Raw genomic sequence first — 8,349 nt, forward strand, 5'->3', positions numbered from 1 at the left:
GGATTAAAGAATAAAAATTTAAACTACACACTTGCATTGACTTACTGGAGTCTAAATTCCTCCCTGTATGATGCAATGCTCCAACTGAAGATTCATATACTAAAATAGAACATGGAGATAAAATGATAATTCAAATACAGGAGTAATGCTTTTAAAGACATTTTAACACTTAGAATCAATTGTGTTTCTGACACAGGAGCATAGAAGCTATAAAAAATGTTCTGAGTCTCAAAGTAATTCTTAGCAACTGCCAATATTTCCAAGTTATTCAGCTTTATTGCAAAAAAATATACTTGGATAATGTTGTTTAAGCTTGATGCAGAAATGTCCTTTTCTTTTATGGGATGGAAGGGAATAGGATAATAGAAGAAACAGCCATTAAAAAAGTTTGTATTTTTTTACATTAAAAAAGTTTAGATTTTTATAAAACTCTACCCCAAAACATTGCTCATTACACTGTAAAAGAGTGAATATTATGGCATATGAATTATATCTCAATTTTTTTAAAAATTGCTCATTATGCTACTTAATGTCCATTATTAAAAGGAGTCACATGACAGTGGCTTAACAAAAGATCTGGAAACTTTAATTCCTGATAATCTAAGAATGCAGGGAAAACTTTAGGATAACCTAGAAAAATATATCATTAATTTGTCCCTTATATTTTTCCCTTTTAAGTATCACCTATCAATTGATCATTGGTTAAGTGCTAGATCCCAAAAATTTCACGTTCGAATTCTCTAAAATACTAATTTATTATTATAAATGCTTGATATAAGACATAGAAGTAGGTGACTTGAGCAAGACGGTAGAATAGGAAGCACCAGACTCTCCTTCCCACACTGAGACACCGAATTAACAACAAAACACAGACCAATTCCCTTTGTGAGAAAGCTAAGAAACAGTTAAGTGGCTCCTGCACCACAAACAAGCAAGGAACCAGCTGCATCAAAGCCAAAAGGAAAATTCATGGCACCCACTCTCCCTCCAGAGCACCCCCTGCCCCATCCTGGGCACAGCATGATCAGGAGGAAACTCAAAACTCCCAGACTCCCCTAGGGGAGGGCTAAAGTTAGAGCATGTGTCCAGCATTCGGGCTTTTAGGGGGCTTCCCACAGGACTGGTTTCTATATGCTCTCAAAGGACACATTTCAATCTCATTTTATGAGGCCTGCATTATCTTGACACCAAAGTCAAAGAAAAAGAAGACCACAGGCCAATATTCCTGATGAATGTAAATGCAAAAAATCCTGAACAGAATACTAGCAAACTGAATCCAATAGCACGGTAAAAGGATTATACACCACAACCAAGTGGGATTTATTCCTGGGATGCAAGATGGTTCAACATATAAAAATCAACCAATATGATTTACCACATTAACAAGAACAAAGGGGAAAAAAAATCACATGATCATACCTGACAAAATTTAACACCATTTCATAATAAAAACACTCAAAAATTAGAAATAAAATGAAATTACTCCAACATAATAAAAGTCATATATGACAAACCCATAGTTAACATCATTCTAAATGATAAAAAAAAAAAACACACCAAAAACTAAGATCAGAAACAAGGCAAGGATGCCTGCTCACACTACTACTATTCAACATAGTACTGTAGCCCTACTAGAGCAATTAGGGAATAATAAGAAAAGGTATCACAATTAGAAAGGAAGAAGTAAAATTATGTCTGCTTGCAGATGACATAATCTTTTTTTGATGATACCTTCTATTAAATACGTTCATCTGAAAGAGCCTTGCATAGCTCAAAAGAAGAATGACAGATAAGATCCTGCTGGTAGCCTTCTGGTCCTTATACTCCCAGAATTCTATCATGGTTAAACTTGTAAGTATAAATTAGAGAGATTAGACGTCAGACTTTGGTTTCCAAATGTCTAAAAACTTTGTATACGTGCTTATTATTCTTCTGTAAGTAACCATATTTCTAATATGCTTAATATAAATGATCTTTATTTAAAATTTTTAATTGTAATACTAGATATTTCATACTATCTGCCTCCCTTAGTCACAACTGAATAGCCTGAGTGGTAGACACTGTCCCAAGGACAACTCATGTATACATTGGCCAGAGATCTTTGACTAAAAATAGCCTGGTTAAAAAATAAACTTATCATATGTTGCAGCAATCCCACTCCTGGGCACGTATCCATAGGAAACTCTAATTTGAAAAGGTACATGCACCCCAATGTTCACAGCAGCACTATTTACAATAGCCAAGACATGGAAGCAACTTAAATGTCCATCTCCAGATGAATGGATAAAGAAAATGTGGTGTGTGTATACACACACACACACACACACACACACACACACACACACACACACAATGGGATACTGCTTAGCCATAAAAAAGGATAAAATAATGCCATTTGCAGCAACATGGATGGACCTGGAGATTGTCATACTAAGTGAAGTAAGCCAGACAGAAAAAGACAAATATCATATGATATTACTTATATGGGGAATCTAAAAAAAGTGATATAAATGAACTTTTTTACAAAACAGAAACAGACTTGGAAAACAAAATTGTGGTTACAGGGGGAAAGGGAGAGGTGGAAGGATAAGCTGGGAGTTTGGAATTTACAGATATTAACTACTGTATAGGAAACAGATAAACAGCAAGGTCCTACTGTATAGCACAGGAAACTATATTCAATATTTTGTAATAGCCAAGAATGAAAAAGAAGATGAAAAGGAATATATATATATATATATATATATATATATATAAATGTATAACTGAATCACTATGCTATACACCAGAAATTAACACAACATTGTAAACCAATGATACTTCATTTTTTTTTAATTAAAAACTTAAAAAATAGTCTAGTTAAAAACTGAGGTTAAAAAATCACTTAAATTTTTTTAAATTTTTATTTGAAAAAATGTTTAATTGAAGCATAGTTGATATATAATAATATATGTTATAGGTGTATAATACAGTGATTCACAATTTTTAAAAGTTGTATTTCATTTATAGTTACTATAAACTATTCGCTGTAAAAATTTGAATTAAATTTTTGATTAGATGCCATGAGGTAGAGCTAAGTCTGACCAACTGTAGCTCTCTGGAAGCCAAAGTTCTGAGAGAATCAGAATTACGAGTCTAAGTGTTTCTGGAGGGTTGCCTCAGTCATGAAGAGAAGAGTCACTTTGCCATGTATTTTAGGATAAAATTCACTTTGCCATGTATTTTAGGATACCCCTTAAAACTGACACAGAGCTATTAAATACACATTTAAGTTACCATGTAATATATATACATACTTTTCATTCTGCCTTGGGAAAGGCACACTGTTCCTACTCATACTTAAAAGTCAGGAAATCCCCCTTTTTAAAATTTTGTTTTTATTTTTATCTTCTTTTAAATATGTAAATCAGTATTAAAGATCAATGGTATTGAGAATGGTAAAGCCTGGCAAAAGGGCTACTATAAACTTTAAAGCGTAGATAGAATTTTTACAAACAATAATTTAATGTAATTATGTAGAAACTGTACTATTGAAATCATCAGAAGTCCATTCTAATCTAATGGCAGCTGTTTTACGGTTTACTGAGATTATACAAACACATGCCTCACCTATGACTTACCTGTAGAACTCATCTCTGGTGAACCTGCTTACCAGGCCAAGTTTGTCCTAGGCACCTTCCTTAGTCACCTCTCAGTTGTCTAGCACTGTCATGCTACATCCTTTGTACTTTCCCAATCCTTTAGCCATTGCTCTGGGATTTTCTTGATAAGATTCCCCCTTAGCAAAATGTAGCTGCACTGAGCCCAGCTAGATTAACAGGCTTAGGCATCTAATAAAAGTGAATTTACCTAAAGGATTAATGAGTGTAACAGTTTCACGTGTAAGCCTTCCAGATAACACCTGAAATGCCTGAACCTAAAGGAACAACTGAAAATTTCAGGCAGCTTTTGAGACCTGTAAACTTTTGGCCTCCTCACAACACATGGAGGTCAACATGCTATCTAGGTCTAGGGAATTCAGTCTTAAGGACTGAGAAGAGAAGTAAGATATTAATTTGAAACTCACAATTTCTCGATCATTAGGGTATAATGTATAGAACATTCTTCTTTAAATCAGGACATTTATAAGAGCTGTTGAATATATTTTCAGTGCCATTAGGCCTCTAATGATTTTACTGAGGGATTTTCCATGAACATGTGATGCATAAACTACACTCTGGCACAGATGTTATACCAAAGTCTGAAGGCAGCCCAGTACAGAGACAAAGGATGTGGACTGTGGACTCAGCTTTCATTCAAATAATTGCTATTCACTAACTATATGACCTCTGACAAGTGGCTTAACCAATCCAAGCTCCAGATTCCTCAACCATAAAACAAGGATGATAATAGACAATCATGAGGATTAAATGAGAAAATGCACAAAAAGCACTTGACTGGCACAGTCTAAGTACAAAAGAACTCTCTATATTAGTTGTTACTAATTAGTAGATTGGATACTGAATATGTTTTTGATATTTTCCATTAGTAGTGGCTATAATTAAAAAAATTTTTAAACTAATACAGTACCAATTTTGACTTAATATGTTCTGGTTATTATATTCAAAATGAAAATGATTTCATTATTTTTCCTTTCTTTTTTTTTTTTTTTTAGAAATCATAAAAAGTTTATTTTCATTTCTTATGAATTTTGCATTAAATAGTAATAGAAATAACAACAGTAATAATAATTTGCTTTTATAGAGTGCTTAATAAGTGCCTAATATAGTTAAGGATTTACATACCTTTTTTTTTAACATCTTTTATTGATTTATAATCATTTTACAATGTTGTGTCAAATTCCAGTGTTCAGCACAATTTTTCAGTTATTCATGGACATATACACACTCATTGTCACATTTTTTTCTCTGTGAGTTATCGTAACATTTTGTGTATATTTCCCTGTGCTATACAGTGTAGTCTATTCTACAGTTTTGAAATCCCAGTCTATCCCTTCCCACCCTCCACCCCCCTGGTAACAAGTCTGTATTCTTTGTCTGTGAGTCTATTTCTGTCCTTTATTTATGCTTTGTTTTTGTTTGTTTGTTTGTTTTTGTTTTTGTTTTTTAGATTCCACATATGAGCGATCTCATATGGTATTTTTCTTTCTCTTTCTGGCTTACTTCACTTAGAATGACATTCTCCAGGAGCATCCATGTTGCTGCAAATGGCATTATGTTGTTGGTTTTTATGGCTGAGTAGTATTCCATTGTATAAATACACCACATCTTCTTTATCCAGTCACCTGTTGATGGACATTTAGGCTGTTTCCATGTTTTGGCTATTGTAAATAGTGCTGCTATGAACATTGGGGTGCAGGTGTCATCCTGAAGTAGATTTCCTTCTGGATACAAGCCCAGGAGTGGGATTCCTGGGTCATATGGTAAGTGTATTCCTAGTCTTTTGAGAAATCTCCACACTGTTTTCCATAGTGGCTGCACCAAACTGCATTCCCACCAGCAGTGTAGGAGGGTTCCCCTTTCTCCACAGCCTCTCCGGCATTTGTCATTTGTGGATTTTTGAATGACGGCCATTCTGAGTGGTGTGAGGTGATACCTCATTGCAGTTTTGATTTGCATTTCTCTGATAATTAGTGATATTGAGCATTTTTTCATGTGCTTTTTGATCATTTGTATGTCTTCCTTGGAGAATTGCTTGTTTAGGTCTTCTGCCCATTTTTGGATTGGGTTGTTTATTTTTTTCTTATTGAGTCGTATGAGCTGCTTATATATTCTGGAGATCAAGCCATTGTCGGTTTCACTTGCAAAAATTTTCTCCCATTCCGTAGGTTTTCTTCTTGTTTTATTTCTGGTTTCCTTTGCTGTGCAGAAGCTTGTAAGTTTCATTAGGTCCCATTTGTTTATTCTTGCTTTTATTTCTTCTAGGAGAAAATTTTTGAAATGTATGTCAGATAATGTTTTGCCTATGTTTTCCTCTAGGAGGTTTATTGTATCTTGTCTTATGTTTAAGTCTTTAATCCATTTTGAGTTGATTTTTGTATATGGTGTAAGGGAGTGTTCTAGCTTCATTGTTTTACATGCTGCTGTCCAGTTTTCCCAACACCATTCGCTGAAGAGACTGTCTTTATTCCATTGTATATTCTTGCCTCCTTTGTCGAAGATGAGTTGACCAAAAGTTTGTGGGTTCATTTCTGTGCTCTGTATTCTGTTCCATTGGTCCATATGTCTGTTTTTGTACCAATACCATGCTGTCTTGATGACTGTAGCTCTATAGTATTGTCTGAAGTCTGGGAGAGTTATTCCTCCAGCCTCTTTCTTTCTCTTCAGTAATGCTTTGGCAATTCTAGGTCTTTGATGGTTCCATATGAATTTTATTATGATTTGTTCTAGTTCTGTGAAATCTGTCCTGGGTAATTGGATAGGGATTGCATTAAATCTGTAGATTGCCTTGGGCAGTGTGACCATTTGAACAATATTGATTCTTCCAATCCAAGAGCATGGAATATCTTTCCATTTTTTAAAGTCTTCTTTAATTTCCTTCATCAATGGTTTATAGTTTTCTGTGTATAATTCTTTCACCTCCTTGGTTAGATTTATTCCCAGATATTTTATTAATTTGGGTGCTATTTTAAAGGGGATTGTTTCTTTACTTTCTTCTTCTGTTGATTTATCGTTAGTGTAGAGAAATGCAACTGATTTTTGAACGTTAATTTTGTAACCTGCTACCTTGCTGAATTCTTCAATCAGCTCTAGTAGCTTTTGTGTGGACCTTTTAGGGTTTTCTATATATAGTAACATGTCATCAGCATATAATGACACTTTTACCTCTTCTTTTCCAATTTGGATCCCTTTTATTTCTTTCTCTTGCCTGACTGCTGTGGCTAGGACTTCCAGGACTATGTTGAATAGGAGTGGTGATAGTGGGCATCCTTGTCTTGTCCCAGATTTTAGTGGGAAGCTTTTGAGTTTTTCACCGTTGAGTACTATGCTGGCTGTAGGTTTGTCATATATAGCTTTTATTATGTTGAGATATGTTCCCTCTATACCCACTTTGGCGAGAGTTTTTATCATAAATGGGTGTTGAATTTTATCAAATGCTTTTTCTGCATCGATTGAGATCATCATGTGGTTTTTGTCCTTTCTCTTGTTGATGTGATGTATTACACTGATTGATTTGCGTATGTTGAACCAGCCTTGTGTCCCTGGGATGAACCCCACTTGGTCATGATGTATAATCTTTTTTATGTGTTGTTGGATTCTATTTGCTAAAATTTTGGTGAGGATTTTGGCGTCTATGTTCATCAGTGATATTGGCCTATAATTCTCTTTTTTTGTAGTGTCTTTGCCTGGTTTTGGTATCAGGGTGATGGTGGCTTCATAGAATGAGTTTGGGAGTATTCCCTCCTTTTCAATCGTCTGGAAGAGTTTGAGAAGGACTGGTATGAGTTCTTCTTTGTATGTTTGGTAGAATTCCCCGGTGAAGCCGTCCGGTCCTGGACTTTTATTTGTAGGGAGGTTTTTAATTGCTATTTCTATTTCCTTTCTAGTGATCGGATTGTTCAAGTGTTCAGATTCTTCTTGATTCAGTTTTGGTGGACAGTATGTTTCCAGAAACTTGTCCATCTCCTCTAGGTTATCCAGTTTGGTTCCATATAGTTTTTCATAATATTCTTGTATGATATTCTGTATTTCTATTTTGTTTGTTGTAATTTCTCCATTTTCCTTTCTTATTTTGCTAATTTGTGCTCTCTCTTTTTTCTTCTTTGTGAGTTTGGCCAGAGGTTTGTCGATTTTATTTACTTTTTCAAAAAACCAGCTTTTGGTTTGGTTGATTTTTTCTATGGTCTTGTTAATCTCTATTGTATTTAATTCCCCTCTGATCTTTATTATTTCCTTCCTTCTGCTGCTTTTTGGGGATTTTTGTTCTTCTTTTTCTAATTCATTCAGGTGGTGGGTTAAATTGTTTCTTTGAGACTGTTCTTCTTTTTTGAGGAAGGCCTGTATCGCTATAAACTTCCCTCTTAGCACTGCCTTTGCTGTGTCCCATAGGTTTTGAGTGGTTGTGCTTTCATTATCATTTGTCTCAAGGTATTTTTTAATTTCAGCTTTGATTTCCTCATTGATCCATTGTTTTTTCAATAACATATTGTTTAATCTCCATGCTTTCCTTTTTTTCTCCTTTGTTCCTCTGTTGTTGATTTCCAGTTTCATGGCATTGTGGTCAGTAAAGATGCTTGAGATAATTTCTATCTTCTTAAAATTGTTGAGGTTTCTTTTGTGCCCAAGTACATGATCGATCCTGGAAAATGTTCCATGTGCACTTGAAAAGAATGTATATCCTATTTTTGGG

The sequence above is a fragment of the Camelus dromedarius genome, chromosome 14 (assembly GCF_036321535.1).
Source record: "Camelus dromedarius isolate mCamDro1 chromosome 14, mCamDro1.pat, whole genome shotgun sequence".
In the NCBI taxonomy this organism is placed as follows: Eukaryota; Metazoa; Chordata; class Mammalia; order Artiodactyla; family Camelidae; genus Camelus; species Camelus dromedarius.